This window comes from Prunus mume, linkage group LG3 (genome assembly GCF_029339155.1).
Source record: "Prunus mume cultivar Tortuosa linkage group LG3, ASM2933915v1, whole genome shotgun sequence".
Taxonomy (NCBI): Eukaryota; Viridiplantae; Streptophyta; class Magnoliopsida; order Rosales; family Rosaceae; genus Prunus; species Prunus mume.
In genome coordinates, this window is record NC_142700.1 from 28183570 (window position 1) to 28203742 (window position 20173).

Here is a 20173-nt window from a genome sequence, read left to right on the forward strand (position 1 = left end):
ATGACCAAAATGCCACAGCGATAACATAAACCACAGCCCCTAACTCGTGGCTGCTCACGATAACTTTAGGCTGCCTCGTACCCTTTCGAGGGATCAAGCCACACGTAGTTCTTTACTCTGTCCCTGACCTATAACTGGTTTGTTTACTATAAACCTCGCTCTAGGGCTGATATTCCTGGAGTATCCGGGACTCCGTTTTACGATCCGTCAAACACTATACGATCCTGACCAAGTCTAGATTACCATATCTGAAAATGGTTACGATCCAACGGTTTGAAACTATTGAACCCGGAAATCACACACTATGCGAGATCCGTTCGGAGTTCAAATGTTAACCAAATTAAGATCCACGAAATCCTACGCGCTCGTGGGGACTAGGAGATTATTCTAGGGCTGACTCTGGTCCCCACCCTGCTGCCCACGGGCCGCCACACGCGCCGGCAACGAGTGGTGCCTAAAGGGATAATGCTTTGCCGGAAAATCTCAACATCTGGCTCAAGATTCCTATCCTAGGTAAAACACCCTATTTGGAACAACTTTTGTTCTTGGACCTACCCCAAAATGTGTCCGGAAGTGGCCGAAACCGTGATCTCAAAACCGGCCGAACCCTAGGTTCAAAATTAACCTCTCACGCTAGAAATTCCTCAAATCCTACTCAACTATCAGCTAGAGCATGAAAAATAGCTAGAAATGCATACCTTACTCGACTGATTTGGTGGCTGGAGGAGGGAGAATGGAAGCTCGAAAATTCTGCTAAAAATCGGCTATTCTGGGCTAATTCAGCGCTCTGGCGATTTCGATGGGGTTTGACCAGGAAAGGAAGGGGAGGCTGCCGGTCCGTTTGAGTCCGGTCCCATGGCCCGCCATGGCCTGTGGTGGCTGCGATGGCTCTTGGAAGCCATCGGCTGGAGGGAAAATCGGGGAGGGGGCTCAGTGCGAGAGAGAGAGAAGATGAAGGTTTTTAAAAAAACTGACCATCCAAATTTACTATTTTGCCTTTGAAATTATTTTGCTGTATCTCCTTCAATACAACTCGGATTTGGGCTTACTACGTGTCTACGAATTCATCTTGCTACGCTCTACGCAACAGTATAACTGAAATTTTCAAATTCCTTTTTAGTCAAAAAGTCAACCTCTGACCTAATAAAAATTCTAAGGGCATTTTAGTCTTTTCCTCCAATAAATTAATAATTAAATATTAATTTTAGGTTTGAGTTATTACACGTAATGGTCAAGACCAAAACAGTAATAGCAACCACTTGGGTCCAAGAAATACCTAAGCATCCCATAACCATCAGTAGTTGAACAAACAATATAAGGCAAATGGCTCCCAACATTCAGCTGATAGGGTGATTGAGGAAGCATGTCATAGGTGTGGTACAAATAGGCATTGGGCACATGTATGCCGCACGCCAAAACATTTGGTTGATCTTTACCAAGCCTCAATCAAGGGCAAAGAAAAAAAGGTTGAGACATATTGGATGGATGCTGATCCAACAAAGTTAGAACCAGTGGATGCAACTCACCTTGATGTTTCAGACTTCTTTGTTGATATTGATGGCAAATCTTTTGATCCTATGATTGGTGGTGGGATGCTCCCCAATTAATTTTGCTGTAATTTTTTTCCTTCACTTTATGTTGTTTGAGCTAAGTTTATTTCTTGTTTATTTTTATTTTTCCTTTTTCACATGTTAGTTTGGATCTTTTTCATTGAATAAAATTGAATAAAAGACTTTATTTGCATTTTATTTATTTGCATTATTTTTTCGAATAACATTTTAATATATATATATATATATATTCTTATAAATTTGAAGGCATGGAAAACAATCATGGATGTTCTCGTTTTGGGAGAAATGACGAAGATATTTGTCTTGCGGATAGTGCAACTACGCACACAATTCTTTGAGAAAAAAAATATTTTGATAATTTACATTTATCAAAGTAGTAAAGGTAACTACCATACTAGGTTCTGCAAACCTAATTGACGGCTCTAGAAGAACTCAAATTTTGTTACCCAATGGGACTCAAGTCACCATTGATAATGCTTTGTACTCTTTGAGATTGAGAAGAAATTTACTTAGCTTTAAAGACATTCGAATGAATGGATACCATATTGAAACTAGAAAGGATCACAATGTGGAGTATCTTTGCATTACCACCAATATCAACAGCCAGAGGCGTATATTGGAAACACTTCCTGCTTTCTCTTCTGGGTTGTATTATACAACCATCAAAGCAGTTGAAGCCCATGCTATCATGAACCATAAGTTCATTGACCCAAAGACTTTCATGCTTTGGCACGATCGTCTTGGGCATCTTGGATCCACAATGATGTGTAAGATTATTTCAAATTCAAATGGACATCCTTTAAAGCCTCACAATAGTACTTTGTCCATTGACTAGTCTTGCAAAGCTTGCTCCCAAGGGAAATTGATCATCAGACCATCTCGGTCAAAACTTGGCTTTGAATTGTCCATCTTTCTTACAGAGAATTCAAGGGGATATTTGTGGGCCAATTCACCCATCATGTGGACCATTTTTGTTATTTTATGGTTTTAATCGATGCATCTTCAAGATGGTCACACGTTTGCCTATTGTCAACTTGCAATGTTGCTTTTGCTAGGCTCCTTGCTTAGATAATTAAATTACAAGCACAATTCCCTGATTATCCAATAAAGTCAATTTGACTTGATAATGCTGGTGAGTTTACCTCCCAAACTTTTGATGCCTATTGCATGTCACGTAGGATTGATGTTGAGCACCCAGTTGCTTGCATCCATACTCAAAATGGATTAGCAGAAGCTTTTATCAAGCATTTCCAGCTCATTGCTTGCACTTTGCTATTGAAGACAACGTTGCCAACTTCTGCTTGGGGGTATGCAATTTTACATAGAGCAACTTTAGTCCGCTTGAGGCCCGTTGCCCAACACCAATTCTCCCCTTTACAACTTGCCTTTGGGAGACAACCCAATATATCACATTTAAGGGTTTTTGGTTGTGCAATTTATGTGCCAATTGCACCCCCACAACGCACTAAAATGGGTCCTCAATGTCGATTAGGAATATACATTGGTTTTGATTCACAAACTATCATTCGCTATCTCGAACCTATGACAGGAGATACTTTCACAGCACGTTTCTCGGATTGTCACTATGATGAGACATTCTTCCCGCCTTTAGGAGGAGAAAAGACTGATCCTGAAGAACGGCGTGAATTAGGTTGGAACATATCCATTATGTCTCATCTTGACCCTTGTCAACTCAAAGTGAAAATGAAGTAGGAAAGATTGTCCACCTTCAAAAAATTGCTAATCAAATGCCAGATGCATTCACTGACACAGGAAAGTGATAAAATCACATATACCTACAGCAAATACACCAGCAAGGATTGATATCCCAATCAGATTAACCAATGTAGCAGCAAATGAATCATCTACTGCACGCTGAAGCAAGGTAGACCCATTGGTTCGAAGGACTCAGCTCTTAGAAAGCGAAAATCGAAAGCATATTCCAACCCCAATGAAAACGCTCATGAAAATATTATTGGGAAAGAGATTGACCTTGAACCTACAATTCATCCAGAGAGTGAAAATGTCATTGAAAAGACACAAGCCACTAAAGAGGAAAAGATACCTAATACAGAAATTTCTGTAAATTTTGCATGCAATGATGAATTGTGGGACCTTAGTTAAATGGTTATCGATGATATTTTTTCTTTCGCAGTAGCTGCTGAAATTATAAAAGGTCATGAAGATATTGAACCACGATCTATTGATGAATGCAAAGAGAGGCCTGATTGGCCAAAGTGGAAAGACGCAATCCAAGTTGAGTTAAATTCCTTGGAAAAACGTGGTGTATTCGGACCTGTGGTTCAAACACCACAAGGTGTAAAACCTGTGGGATATAAATGGGTGTTCACAAGAAAGCGTAATGAGAAAAATGAGATTGCAAGGTATAAGGCACGACTCGTTGCGCAAGGATTTTCTCAAAGGCATGGGATTGATTATGAAGAAACATATTCTCCTGTTATGGATGCAATTACGTTCCGTTACTTAATAAGTCTTACTATTTTAGATAAACTTGACATGCGTCTTATGGACGTTGTTACTGCATACTTGTATGGGGAGTTAGATGCTAATATTTTTATGAAAGTCCAGAAGGACTCAAGTTGGCATAATCAAAAACTAAATCACGGAACATGTACTCCATTGAGTTGAGACATTTATTATATGCGTTGAAACAATCCGGACGAATGTGGTACAACCGTCTTAGTGAATATTTGATTAAGGAAGGCTACATCAATGATCCCATATGCCCTTGTGTTTTTATAAAGAAATCAAATTCTGGATTTGCAATATGTCGATAACATGAACTTAATTGGAACTCCTGAAGAGATCATTAAAACTACTGAATATTTAAAGTGTGAATTTGAGATGAAAGACCTTGGAAAAACTAAATATTGTTTGGGCTTGCAAATCGAGCATCATCCCAATGGTATTCTTGTCCATCAATTAGCTTACATTGAAATTTTTTTGAAGCGATTTTATATGGACAATGCCCACTCGTTGAGCACTCCAATGGTAGTTCGTCCATCAGACACAAATAAAGACCCATTCCGTCCTAAAGAGGATGATGAAATGATACTTGACCTAGAAGTACCTTATCTTAGTGCGATAGGTGCTTTATTATATTTAGCCCAATGTACTAGGCCAGATATTGCATTTTCAGTAAACTTATTAGCCAGGTATAGCTCAACTCCAACACGTATACACTGGAATGGTATAAAGCATAACTTGTGCTACCTTCGTGGAACAATTGATATGGGCCTATTTTATTCGAACGAACCTTCCAATGGTCCAAATCTTGTTGGATAAGCGGATTCTGGGTATCTCTCTAATCCACATAAGGGTCACTCTCGAATTGGTTATGTGTTTACTTGTGGAAATACAGCGATCTCATGGCGATCTACAAAACAAACTTTGGTTGCTACCTCTTCTAATCATGCAGAAATTCTTGCACTCCATGAGGCCTAGTAGAGAATGTGTTTGGTTGAGATCCCTAGTTCATCATATTTGGAAAACATGTGATCTTTCTTTAACAACAAAGCTCCAACAATCATGTATGAAGACAATGTTGCTTGTATAGCTCAAATTAAAGAAGGGTTTATCAAGGGTGACAGAACCAAAGATATACCACCAAAGTTCTTTTACCCACATGAGCTTCAGAAGAATCAAGAGATTGAAGTCAAACAAATTCGTTCCCAAGATAACCTGGCAAACCTCTTCACCGAAGCTCTTCCGAAGTCTATATTTCAGAAGTTGGTATTGGTATAGGGATGCGACGACTTTACAAGCAATCAGACTGTTGAAGATCAGGGGGAGATATCAATCGAGGAAACTCCTCAGTTTTACTACATCGGATGTATGTGCAATGTACTCTTTTTTCCTTCGATCAGGTTTTTATCCCATGTGGTTTTTCCTGACAAGGTTTTTAACGAGGCAACATTTAGCACGTCCAACATGATGTCATTGTATGGTGGACATCCAAGGGGGAGTGTTATAAATCCATACGTTATGGGTTTATAGGTTATGGATGCCCACAATAATAGCCACTAATAACCTATCATAATACCCATCATTATATACTTGTAACCTACCAATAATGGTTGGTAAATGATTTAGGCCTCTGTACCCTTATAAATGGTGGATCCAAATATGAATGGAATACAAGTTGATTTGAGCAAATTATACTGCCTCTTTCTTCCTCTTATTTCTCCTTACAAATTCCCTAGTTTCACAACACATTCATAATATTTTGAAATTCATAAGGGGCATTTTTCAATCCGAAAGGTAGAACATTCCATTTGTAACGTCCAAAGGGGACATTAAAGGCTGTTTTGTACCTATCCTTTTCGATGATCTGGATTTGCCAATATCCTGATTTCATATCAAATTTAGAAAATATGACTGCCTTATTTAGTCTATCCAAGATATCCTTTTTATTAGGAATCGGGTATCTGACCCGTTTTAAGGCTTTATTGAGAGGTTTATAGTTTATTACCAATATGGGTGCTCCTCTTTCCAATTCAGCCGCGTTTTCAACATAAAAGGCAAAACAGCTCCAAGGAGATGAGCTTTCCTGATTAACTTTTTGTTCAATAAATCTCGTATTTCAGATTTACAAATTTCCATTAACCTAGCATTCATTTGAATTGTCCTGGCTTTGGTTAGGATTTCCTTTTCATCAAAATCAGGCTCATATGGCATTTCAATTATGTGCCCCTTTCTATTCCAAAAGGCATTGGGTATTTTAGCACAAACTTGATTTTTGAACATCTTTTGGATTTCATCAATTCTTTCTTTTATCTTATCATTTTGCAGTTGCTCCTCTATTCTTTTGTGTTGCATTTCTTCTTTCAAATGATATAGATAGTTTTCTTTCCTTTTTATTTTTTGGTGGTTGAGAAAACCTAAAGATTATAGTTGACCTTCTACTCAGTTCTAATTCATTCTTCAGAAACAGAGAAAGGATAAAGCATATTAATGAATGGTGTTCCTAATATTAGAGACTGGTTTAAACCTTTTACCAGAACAAAAGGGGTTTCAAAACAAATACCTTGACTAAGCACAACAACGTTAGATAATTTAAATTAAATTCCCAATTTCTGGCTATTAATGATTGTATGTAGAACCTGGGTAGTTTTATGAAAATACCTAGTAGGTACCACTCCTTCATTTATATAATTAAGATTGGCTCATGTGTCTATCAGCCCTTCAACTATAAACTTATAGGTTTTATTAATCACAATAGTTATCATCACATACCATTTCTGTGCTATCACTCTATCTATGCTATTAACAAATTTCATGGTACTAACCTGCTCTTCTTGTAGGGCTTCTCTTCTCATAGGTTCCATTTTCTCTTGAAATTCTCCCATTAGATTTTCAAACTCTAATTGCTCAGTTTTTCTTCTTTATCTTTTTATGAAAAAGGACAATAGAGTTCTAGAACTCTAACCCTATTTTAAAACTCCCTAAGTCCTTCTTTCACATCATGAACTTCACACTAAAGGTCATTGAGAGTAGGTTCTTTCTTATGAATTTTATCATTCATCTTGTTTACTATAGTTTTAAAGCTATAGTTTTCAACTGGTTGTCTCACATTAGTTATATATGGTTGCTGGTTACTTGGTCCTGCTTTAGCTAGTGAGATATAACTCTGTAACGCTTCTCTCTTTTTCTCTGGATCTTCTATCTTGTCAATTAAGTCTATTATCAGACTTTCTTCCTTTTTTATGATGCATATTCTAAGATCATTGAATTGACATGCGCACTAGTCTTCGCTATCTGAGCTAGTTTCAATATCTGATTCAAATAATTCTTCATTTTCGAGTTGAGCTAGTTCATCATCACTATCTTGCTCAAAACCAGAGGAATTAAGCATTATTTGGCAAAGTTGTTGCTTAAGTTCTTCCCTAACGCTTAAGTTACAAGTTTTATCTTTCATTTTACATTCAGATTTGTAGTGTCCAACTTTTTCACACTTATAGCATGTTGGGACCGCACTTTTCTTTCCTTTACTAGTCTTTTCACTAGTTTCTCCTACATATTTCTTTTTCCTAAAGGTTCTATACGGTTTCTTAGTCTTACGCCCCCAAAATTTCATTCCCTTTTTATGTGGTTTATGTGAATATGATTTTACTGGTTCAAAACCAAATTGTTCACAAAAGTCTCCTAATTGTTTTCTTCCTAGGGTCTTTTGCTTATCAAGCTGTTTCTTTAATTTCATGTTTGTGCAAAGGGCTAATCCTTCTACTCAAATTTTAGAGGATAATTCCCCATAGGTATATGACCCATAAGGAATGACACCACTATTTTTATCTTTAATTCCATTTCTAACCTTTTGGCGAATAGAATTGGTAATCCCAAAAGAAATTTCTCTTTCCAGAAATCAGCATTATAGTCTTGTCTTGTAAATACCTTAGAATAGAACACATCCTTATACCATCTAAAATGGGACAAGGTTGGATACTTAAGGTTCATTAAGAGTTCTCGAGACCTGTCGTGCTGCAATTCTGTAGTTCCTACAAAATATAGAGTGATTGTACAAATTAGTGAATTTACCGTATCTTCTTGGTAAACTTTTTCACTTTTGATTATCCAGTTGCTGGGTCCTGTACACTCTGCTGGCCAATGGCCTCTTGAGCATTTAAGATTTGAGTCCTTGCCGGGTCTCTTAGGTGGAAATCCCACCATCCTTTTAATTGACTGACAAAGCCTGCGATGGTAGCTTCAGCCACCCTCCTATCTCCATTTCCTTTTATCTTAGAGGTTGTAGCATACATAATCATATGTTTCATTGTATTAATGATATGATATTCTGTCAGACCATCAATATTCCATTCAACTATGGAGCTTCCGTGATGCTGGGCGGTATTCCACATTCCATCTTCCTCAAACTGTAAATCTACTTGCGTGGGTCTAGGGTAGTAGTTTTTAGTCTTAGCAGTTTGAGTAAATCTCTTCTCATTTGTTAACCTATTAATTTTAGGTTGTTCTTCTTTAAATATTTTTTAAGGTTATCTATTTCCCCTTCGGTGAGAACCGACACTTGAGGACCATTTCCTTTATTTGATAGATTCAATCCTGACAATTTCTTTGCCAAGACGTCAACAAAGTTTTCGTCTTTAGACAATGTTCTTCCCATTTTAAAGTTTTTATTATCTAAGGCGGGAGGTGATTTAAAGAATGCTTGACTCATTTCCTTATTCTTTTTGGTTTCTGAGGGACCTAGTTCGGATTTCTGTTCCTTCATGAAAATATATGTTTTAATCCTGGTAACTTGCTTTCCTAGAGACTGCAGAAAGCAGTTGGTATAGTTATTCTGCTAAATAACTGCGCCTCTATCTTCTTTACTAACTGTGCGAAAACTATTGGCACTATCTTCAAGGAAAATGGTTTCTTTGTAGGGAGTTGCTATCACATCCTTCTGTTTAATCACCATCTCAGGTGGATGTATGGCTTTGACTGACTTCCCATCTTTGGAAGTATAAGTCGGGAACGGGCTTCCTATCATTTCTATATGACTCCTATATTCAGGGATTTTATATCTCTTAGCACACCAATCTAACCACGCAAAGAAAAAACAGTTGATTTTCTTTTCTTTCATGAAAGCGGTGTGAGCTTTCTAGAGATGGTCTTGCCTATGCTTCTGAAAGGGTGTTTTAAACCAAATTCTTTTATCAACATTTTCAATACTCAGATAATTTCTTTTGATCTTTTCATGTTCGATTTCAAAATATTTTATCATATTTATTTCAAATTCTACATCAGAAAATGTTGGTTCAGGTTGATGCGGACTCCTTCTGAAACCTATGTTTGGAATGGTTTGTTTGAACCTATAGGATGGCCTCTGTATTTGTTCTTGAGTTCTCCTAAGTCCTGCTAGAACCATTCTTTCATGGTCTAGATTGTAAGCTCCATCAGAGGAGGTACTCAATGTGTGTGGTTTTAGTTAGATCTAGAGGGTGCTAGATCAATCCTAGTTTTTCTAGCACTAGAGAATTGTATCTCTACTTCTCCATCAGTGAATTTTGAGATCCGCATAGGCTACTGATTTTCAAGAGGCTTTCTTGGGGCTACTTCATCCAAAATCCATTTTTCTGGAAGAGTTATATCACTCCCCTTTATCATTTTTGGGACTGCTACGCTTGACTTTTCAAGGTTGGTTTGGGACAGACAATGTTCATTACCTTACATGAAACCCTATAAGTGATTGCTAGATTTTGGGATTGGTCCATATCATAACCCTGAGTTTGAATATTCAACGTTAAAGCTTTTAAGACATTTATATCAGAAAGTGCAACATAAAGTTTGGATAGCAGTTAAAATATATTGGGCCTTCCCCTAAGAGCATCTCCACCCACAAGGGCTAAGTCTAAGGCAAGGGCAAGCAAAGGCTGCCACTATTCACGTGAATAGTGTCAGCCTTTGCATTTGTGGTTCCACCCATGAGGGCAAAGTCTAAGGCAAGTCAAGGGCAAGAAAAAAATATATATATGCAACAAAATATAAAATTGTTATGTATTTATAGGGAAAGTGAATAAAATTGTTATGTATTTATAGGGAAAACATCCATAAATTTTTGGTATTTTTTTAAAAATTGAATTTTTTATAATTTTTTTGAATTTTTTGCTCGCGTCAACTTGTCAGTATTGGTGTCAGCGCCTCGGTGAAGCCAGGCAAAATCTGCCCTTGGGCTTGCCCGGGCTGGTGGGACCAGGGCTTGCAGTGCAAGTTGTCTTATTTGGGTGCATTGGGCTTGCAGGGGGCCTTTGCCTAGTTTGATAGCGACCTGGGCTGCTCTAAGGTTGACTCGACCATTCCTAACAAAGAATCTGTGAACTTTCTAAGTCTTCCATCTCTTACACATAGCAAGATTGAACTGGGGAATTCTTTTACTGGTAAGTGGTTTCACAGCTACCTGCACCAAGCCTATGTGCAAATAGTTATATTTTCTATCCAGATGTTGGTCGATTTGACGCTGAGTAAATAGCTGGAAACTATCATTTTTATCAATGATGGATATCATTTTTCCAACAACTTTTATTGTGTAATTAGATCTAAACTTGAAAGATCCTTTATAGTATATATCAGTGATGGGTACTCTAGGTATATCCCAGTTGCATAACTCCTTTTCTACGTCTCGCATGGTTATTTTTTGAGAGTTTTTGACCTTAGGGTTCTATGGCTAGAACTGCTACTAGAGCTTGCTTCTCCAGAAGAACATGTAAACAAGATTCTCCTAAGGCTTGCCATTTTAATATTATGGGTTTTATGCTTTCCTTATCTTCTCCTCCTAATTCAAGGTTGCTAGTCCCTGCCTAGGTCTCTCAATGCCTTACGCCTCTCTATTCGAGCAAAAATGGATTTTAAAATACAAACAAATGGTCACGAAGACAGAACAAAAATCAGTACAAAAATAGTTTGCATAATATCTTCGTCCAACATAGCCCACAAAAGGCTTGAGCTGCCTCTAGACCGATTCACCTCTATCCATGGTCACACGGTTTCTCTTGTTTTCTTTAAACACAGCCATCACATTTTGCAAACTTTGGAATTGCTCAAGTTCAGGTTTGGCTTGAGTATATCCTTCATCCACTTGGGCCGACGGAGCTTCAGTATCTCCGAATAATTTGGCTCGGCGGGTTTGTAGTTTGGCAATTTGCGGTCAAAATCCGTCAGTTCTGATTTTCTCTCTTCTTCTAGTTTTCAAGCTTGGTAAGCTTACCATGAATCTTAGAACGAGTCGTTTGGTATGAAGCTTCGAACCTTTCGCCCTCGGCCAATTGCATTTGCATTGTAAGGAAGCTAAGAACTTCACAGTCACCAATATTGAGGAGCCAATCAAGTTCCGTTAGGAAGCCTGTGTCTAAGAGACTGTGTGACATTGCCTTGTCTAAACGAACCCTAAATTTTTTTATTTATATAATTGTCTCTTTTGGCCATAAAATAAATGCTTGCTGAGAGAAATCCGTCAAGATCCGCCAACACTCACTTGCGTCAACATCAAGTGGTCGTGAGGAAGATGAGCTCTAAGTTTCCTTGGTAAGTGAAGCCCACAGGGCCAACCGAGGTTGCCTGGGTCGCCTGAAACCAAGGAAGATAGTCCATTAAAAGGCTGAAAGCAAAAATAAATAAGTCCAAAAAAAAAAAAACCATACTCCTTAAGTGGTTTGATCTAACATTTTAGGAAATTCGGCCAAAGTAGTGTATGGTTGTGCCAGAGCAGGGTCTGGTTGGGGAAACGAGGAATGGCTTTGATTCTTGCATACTGATCGAAGGGATAGTCATTGGCACCAATGGAATAGGGATGATAGGTATAAAATGAAATCATAGCAGTTGTGCAAAAGAAATTTTTCTAAGTACACATGTTGAAGTGGGAATAAGAAAGACCAAATAGATGTTTACTGAGAGAGGGGACAAATTTCAGAAAATTTCGACCAAAGGTGATGGCCTTGACCCATTCAGAAAACATGCCAATGGTGATAATGGAGGGGATGAAGTGAAAAAGGGGAACGTTGAGATAGCTTCTGATACTGCTGAGCAAACCGAGACAGAGTATGAAAAGGTTGCAGGAAAAGACATCAAAAGTGAAGTTGGCGTTGTCACCTCGGCCAAATAAGTTGCCTAAGGGATAGATACTGCAGCATCAAGGACGGTAGGTTGTAGAACTTCGAAAGCTATGCAAGGAGCACTTTGGGTGAATGAAGTCGCTAATGTTTGAGAGCTCACGACTTGAGAAGTCTTAGTTGAGGAAGTTTGGATTGTAGAAATGGCCAACGCTTGTGGGGCCACAACCTTAAGCCAAATAGGAGGTCATGATCGTGAGTTTAAAAAATCGAGAATAAGGCGGAGGGTTACAAAAATTCAGATACCTCAGGAGCAGCAAAAACAGATGAAATCAGGGTTATTAATTTGCTAGGCTCATGAGAAGCGATCGTTTTCTTGGCTCGCCTATGTTTTACTTCAACGCACTTGAAAAGTCTCCTTATTTTCTTCTCTAAAAATATAAAAGGGTTAGGCCGGATCATATAAAAGATATAAAAGGCAAAAGGATGAAGTATTTTACCTAGAAGCGTGGTAGTAATGATCGGGTCATCCCAAACAGTTTCGCTTTTATAAGAGTCTTCTTCTTCTTTGTCCTCGCTTTCTTCACCATCACCTTCTTCTTCTTCCTCATCACTGGAGCTGATGAGACTAAAGTGGGTTGATATTTGAGTCATTTGAGCCGAAGGAAGTGAACCTGACATTATTGGCAGATCAACAGATACAGCGGAGGGAGAGGTCCCGGTGGGGGCTTGAGTCAAACTAACTTGAGGCGAAGTTGGGTTTTTCCTAGCTCTATGTGTCTCACACACCAACCTCGATGAGGTCACGGTTGGGGAAGACACTTGAACTTGGGCTCCTATTGAAAACGCTAGAATTAAGATCTAGATGAAAGCTAGAAAGGACCAAAGGGGGAAAGGATTTGTACCTTGGGAGGTTTCCTTGATTAACATTGCTAACGGGGACCATAACACTAGTCGCTTTGGTCACATAATCCTCAACCACAGGCTCTATTTCAGCCTCAGTGTCAGCCATGCCTTTTCATTTTTTCCCTTTGCCTAAAAAGTAAACAACAATGAGAAAGAATTTTAATTATGGGATAAGTGCTAAGTATTCAGGAAAATAGAAGAGAGAGAGGAGAGAGAGAGAGCTTTGAGAATTCTGAAGATGGTGGGAATCAAATCTATTTTTTCTCATTACCACTATACACGTACAGTAGAGCCTTTATACTTAGGCTTTGCTTAATGGTTAAGCATCTGAGCTAACAACCCCTAACAACCTTCACGTGTTTAACATAACTAATTACAGACACGTGTCACACTAATTCTAATCATTAGCTAAACATCCCCCCTCAATCTCAGAGTAGGGACCTAATATGAGATTGGTACAATGCTTAGAAAACTGGACCATGAAGCCCTTAGTCGGGGACATCACAACTTGCCCATCGGTTGGTATATACTTGAACTCAGAAATCCTTGCGCTGCACACGCTCCCTGATGAAATGGAAATCAGTGTCGAGGTGTTTGATACGGGAGTGATATATAGGATTGGGCTCGAGCCAATGCCAACAGATTATCGTAATCTGAGAATAGGAGGTTCGGACAAATATACATGGAGATCAACAAGAATCGGATCGGACAACATCTCTGAGGAGGAGGTACTGCAACACCAGGTACCTTGCATCTGTAATGCAGAAATCTCTTCGACCATGGCCTTTGTCCAATCAGCAGAAAAAGAAGCAACACGATAGCTAGAAGGTTCATCCAGAGAATTAGTGTCATGGATACTGGTGTAACATATGTAGTCAGAAAAATCCTTCCTTTGAACAACCCCAGTTTTAGACCGGGTAAGCATAGAATGAGAAGGGCCTGCTGGAGCAGAGTCAACAGGAACACTGGGTTGTACAGAAGTAGGAGAAGAAGAAGGAATAGAATCAATAGAAGGTAGAAGAACTTGTAATTGCTGCTCAGAAAGAACAGGGTTAGAAGGCTCGAAATTTGAGACAACGCAGGAGAGGCTAACAAATCTTGCTGCTCTGAGGTGGTGTAAAAGGCTCAGGCTGAGACAGCTCGGGAGAGGCTAACAAATCAGGAGTTGTAAGACTAGGAGCACGAAAGGAACTATGAGAAGCAAGCACTGAAGGTGATGTAGCAGACATAGGTAACAGCATAGGAATAGGGGAGAGAACAATTGAAGGAGAACAGGATGAGGTAGGCAGAGAGAAGTGGGGCTTGAAAGGAAAAATGGTTTCATCATGAATAACATGTCGAGACACCAAGAATTTGCTAGTGGAACAATTGTAACACAACACTCCTTTATAGCCCAGTAGATACCCCATGAAAACACACATAACAGTGCGAGGTTGAAGCTTAGTAGTATTAGTGGCTCTTAAACATGGATAGACAGCAGTACCAAAGACACGAAGGTGTCTTATATCAGGATGCCTATGAAGAAGCCTATAATAAGGAGATTGATTAGAAAGCACCTTACTAGGCATGCGGTTAATCAAATAGGCAGAATGGGCCATAGCATGAAACCAAAATTGATCAGGCATAGAAGCTTCTTGTAAAAGGGTTATAGAGGTTTCTAATAAGTGGCGATTCTTCCGCTCAGCGAGGCCATTCTGTTGGGGTGTGTAAGGACAGGAAACTTGATGAACAATGCCATGAGATGCAAGAAATTCATTGAATTGAGTGCTCATATACTCACCACCACCATCACTTTGAAGAAACTTAATAGAAGCATTAAAATGAGTTGTAAGAAAAGCAACCAATCTGGTAAACATTGTAAACACCTCAGACTTGGCATAGAGAGGATATAATCACAGAAAACCAGTGTATTCATCAATGAAAGACACTACATATCGATAGCCAGAGATGGAGTTACATGGAGAAGGACCCCAAACATCACTATGGAGTCTATAAAATGGAGACGAAGCCTTATTGCGATGACTAGAAAATGGTAACCGATGCATTTTACCATCTAGACAAAAAGAACACGACAGAAATTGAATCAGATACCACTGGGATTTGAGCGACTGTAAGCATGAGTTGAACAACTTCATTCGTAGGATGTCCAAGCCTACTATGCCAAAGATGAACGAACTTTCTGACCAAGAAAAGCACTTAGTCATTTGTGGTGAGAAGCTTGGCTACTAGTACCAGTCTGATGATAAAGAAGTAGGAATAGGATACAAGCCATGCTCACTCTTGCCCTGGAGAAGCTTCTTGTTGGTGACCTTGTCCTGTATTAAAAATCCAGATGTATCAAAGATCATGCGACAATTATTGTCATGACATAGCTGATACACAGATAAGAGATTTGCTATAAGTTGAGGCACATGTAAAACTTTAGAGAGAGTTAGAGGAGAAGAGGCAGTGGGAATATGAGATTTGCCAATATGAGCAATATGCAAACCTTCCCCATTGCCCACTACAACATTCTCAGCTGAAGTACAAGGTGCAGCATTGTGCATTGTAGTCATGTGTGGCACCATATGGTGACTCGCTCCACTATCAGCAATCCACACCGCATCGAGGAGATAAAAAGCAGCGACCATAGCGTGAGAGAGGGCGAGAGGAGGAGATCGATAGGCATAGTTGGAAGCGATGATAGCAATCCAATGCACCATGGCCCTTCTTGCCACAAATTTGACACTCAATAATGGTGGAGCCTTGAGATGAGGTAAAATTGCGAAAAAGCAATTTGCAGCTGTGTGACCTCTCTTACTGCAAATTTGGCATTCTGGAACAATTCCAGACTTAGGAGGACCCAGAAATTTATTCGGAAAACCACGACCAAAAGGCCTAGAACCAGAAAATCTACCTCGGCCACCAAAGGAACCAGACGATCGACCATGTGTATGTGAACTCATATAACCAGTAGGAGAAAAGGAAGGCACTGAGAAGGAGTGGGGAGAATACCTGACAGAGAGATTAGGAGGCGGTGTAGAAGAGGTAGATCGATATAGGTAGAAGAATGGCTGAACATACCAACCATAGGAGAATGGGGCAAGTGTACACGAGACTCAGCGGCTTGTTCAGCTGCAAGCAAATGATTGCGGAAATCTTTGAAAGAAAGTGAAGTGTCACGAGCAAGAAGCACAGTTTTGATCATGTCATACTCAGAAGAAAGGCCATTCAACACAGAAGCATCAAATCACCATCAGAGACGAAACACGGCGACAAAGCAAGCGATCACGGACATGTTTGAGGCGAAGTAAAACTTCTCAATAGAATCAGCGCCTTCAAGAGATTCACACGAGCACGAGACACGGTAGCATATCGATATGTCAAATTCATCCACGCCTCGAGGCGGTCTTAGAGCCGATCACGTATTCGATCGCCTCGCCGGAAAGCGTTGCAATCAACAAGCTCGGCAACGCTTTGTCAACCTTCAACCAGTCTTTATAAGCCGCGGTGATTATCGACGTGACGCCTTCCTCATCGAGAATTGCATATTTCGGTGGAGCAACACTGGAGCCATCGAAATGTCCGAAGAGATCATGACTTTCCAACACAAATTCAATCGATATCGCCATTTGGATAGTTGCCATCCGACAAAGCGAATGGTGAGCATGCCAAGGAGGCCATCAAGCTTGAGAGTTGAAGTCGCCATAAAAAAACGCAGAGCAGAGCGAAGATGAGAATTTGAAAACACAGAAGAATCGGAGGAATCGGATAGTGAAGAAAACAAGAATCGGAGGAATCGAGAAATCGAATGAGAAGCGAGAAGAAAAGAATCCAAGAATGTCAGAGAAATCAGAGAAATCAGATTCAGAAAGCAGAAGCAAGGAAGACTCATATAAGATCTAGAAGATGGCGGAAGCAAAGAAAATCCCAAATCGGTCCATGGCTCTGATACCATGCTAAGTATTCAGGAAAGCGAGAGAGAGAGAGAGAGAGAGAGAGCTTTGAGAATTCTGAAGATGGTGGGAATCAAATCTATTTTTTCTCATTACCACTATACACGTACAGTAGAGCCTTTATACTTAGGCTTTGCTTAATGGTTAAGCATCTGAGCTAACAACCCCTAACAACCTTCACGTGTTTAACATAACTAATTACAGACACGAGTCACACTAATTCTAATCATTAGCTAAACAATAAGTTCAGTTAAAATACTTCTTACCTTTCTTTTGGCAATTGGAACCCCAACTCAAGCCAACTAAAGAAATGCCCATGGGTACTTCGAGTGACATAGCAAATCTATCACCGAGAAACTTAACCCAAAACTCACCAAAAATCCATGTGGTAAGAGTTGTTCGAGTAAAAGGTTTGAGCTTGGAGGTTTTCAAGTGCCCTTGAAAATGCAAAGATACGTTTTGACATTGCATCCATACAATGAACTCCTACCTTCATGAAGTAAACAAGTTGAAAGAATTTCTTTAAGGGACTAGACAAGACTGTAATAGGACGAATTGTCTGGAAACAAAATTTGGCTGATAAAGTTTGATGTCGGCTAAGTAATTTTGACCCACAGTTAGACCCCAATAAAGATCCCGAATAATTAGGAAATTCACCCACACTTTGGTCATCAAAGCTTGGGTTTTTGGAACCTCTGGCAGAGGTTCCCTTAAATATATGGTGAGGAAGTATAGATAGTAGAGCAACAAACAAAGGATTGCTCTTCACAACTTTTGGTTAGTGCAAAGAAAAACTTAAAACAAGCCTTGGCATGATTGGTTTCATCGAAGAAAGCACTTTCGGCTCTTAATTGAGGAAATACAGAAGCTAAATTGAAAGAGCTGTAGAGCCATTGTAGTCAATCTTCATTTTGTTAGCCACAATATTTATAAGTAATGGTATAGATCACGATAAAGCGTAGGGAACAAGGGCTAGTCTTTTTCCATCAACCAAAGCATCAGACACGACAGCAAACTCCAAAATAATCTTGTTTTCTTGGACACATGAAATGAATTTACAAAGCCAAAAAGCAAGAAGGACGCATGTTCATATTCACTATGAGGGAGTCGAGCATGCTCGGCCTCATCTACAATGGCGTATGGTTTGTACAAAGTAGCCCTGCCTTAGGGCAGGGAAATATCCATACATGTCAAATGACTACGTCTAAAATAACAACGTACAACATAGCAAAAAATACAAGCAAGCCCTCAGGCATCGGCATGGTCGTCCGCCTCCTCCTCGGCAGCCGTATCAGGATCCACGGTCGACTCCCCTCCGCTAGCATCGGCACCTCCCGCATCTCAGCCTCCGAAGGACTCGTGGCCTCGGCAGATGGCGTGGCTGCAAATAATGACTCCGACCGGAAGGAATGGGAGGAGGAACACCACTAGTGTCGAAGTTTATATCCAACCCTGGATTAAACCTGCCGATTTCTCCCACCCATACTTGCTCCTCGACCATCGCATCGGCCTAAGGCTCTTGAACACATGCGAGCCACGATACTCCTCCACGGCCTCAGCACGGCTCCATTTCGGCTCCTCGGTCCTCCTCCTCTCAAACTCGAGCCTAGCCTCCTCCACCGCCTCCGGCCGCGAGTCGTCTCCTTGACTCCGCTCCAACCTCCCCACCTTGGTGCGGCACATTCCTCTCCGGATGGCGCACTGGCCTCGGTGTAGCGACCTTGTGCTTTGTCTCGGAATGGCGTCTAGCCAGTCCACTCTCTCTGCCTGGCTAGGGTAAGGTACATATCCCCAAAGGCCTGCAAAAAGGTGTGATCATAAGCATATCATAATTGCACTGATTAGAGAGTCAAAGGCACAAGAACACTTACATTGGCGCAGAGCACCGTCTTCGGATCCGATCGGAGAAGTCCGTGGCCTTGGTCGGCGAGCTCCCTGCATCAATCTTTACCCCAGTCAGGAAGGCGTTGACAAGAGGCACTTCTGGCGATGCATAACGGGGTTACCTCATTCGCCTCTGACAGGCAGGCAAAGTCTACATCCTCGGTACTGCGGGAATAGCTCCTCCATCTCGGCGGCTGGGTGGGGATCTAGGTCAAATAGCGTGCACAGTCCCACCCATGCGTCATGGATCGAGGACTCAAGTCCCCTCCGTTTCTTCTCCGGCTCGCCAACGCTCATCCTCCTCCGACCGAGGCCGCTTTCCAGCCCGGGCTGCTGTCCCTTCGGCAGATCGGGCGCCCCCTTTGCTTGCTTCTTGGCCTATTGGCCCTATCCTCTCTCTTCTCTCTCGCAACTTTCGTTGCCTCTCCTCCTTATCCACCATTACCTTGGTGGCGTCTCCACCACGGTCACCACCTTCTTGATACCTCGACCACTGAAAAGCAACAAAGCACGGGTGAGAAGCTTTACAACATCATACACATAACAAGGAGTGGGAGGGCTAATACTTACTTCCTTGAAGCAACCCGATTGTAGAAGAAGGGCTGGGGTCACAATATTCTTCGACTCACGCGCCTCCAGGGCACTGTCTCTCACCGACTCTATCTCTTCCTCCTCCTCCTAGACCTTTGCCTACACTTCACAGAACCTGCACATGGACAAAGGCGTTAGTTCTCACAAGCCTCAGACAACAATACATATTCATACCAACACATTTAAACACAAAGACGTGAGTGATGACCCAAGACCTATAGATTGAAAATGGGTAGGCACATGTTTCTTGTGATGCGTCCCGAGCACCTCCCAATCACCAAAGGCAAAGAACCATCGATTTACGCACGTCTTCTAGCGACGATGGTTGTTGCCCTATAAAATATCCCCTCTCCTTCGCCTTTTGGCAGTTGACTGCACCCACCAAAATTGCCTGTTCGGACACGAGCATGTATGCATGATCGCCAGAGGTGGCTCCTCGCTTGGCCGGATCATGGCTTGCTCGAAGTGGGCTCCCCCCGTTTAGCCAACCACCATGCTATGTACACCCGTGCAGTATACACCGAAGTTGGGGTTATACTGCCTGTGGCATAGCCCAACTCGAGCATCATTTGCACAATGATGCAATGGTAACCTCAACCTATATTTATACATTGCCGAGAACACCATAACACAACCCTGTGGGTGTACCTAGCCGCTCAGTAGGTATGGCAACCTCAACCCCACACAATCGTGTACCGCATAGTCTGCCTTCAAAGGACTTAGA

General features: G+C 40.8%; 1 pseudogene; it reads right to left on the reverse strand.

Annotated features, from left to right (window-relative positions):
* Positions 1 to 13682: 13682 nt before the first annotated feature.
* Positions 13683 to 16411, reverse strand: LOC148919305 (uncharacterized; annotated as a pseudogene).
* Positions 16412 to 20173: the final 3762 nt, after the last annotated feature.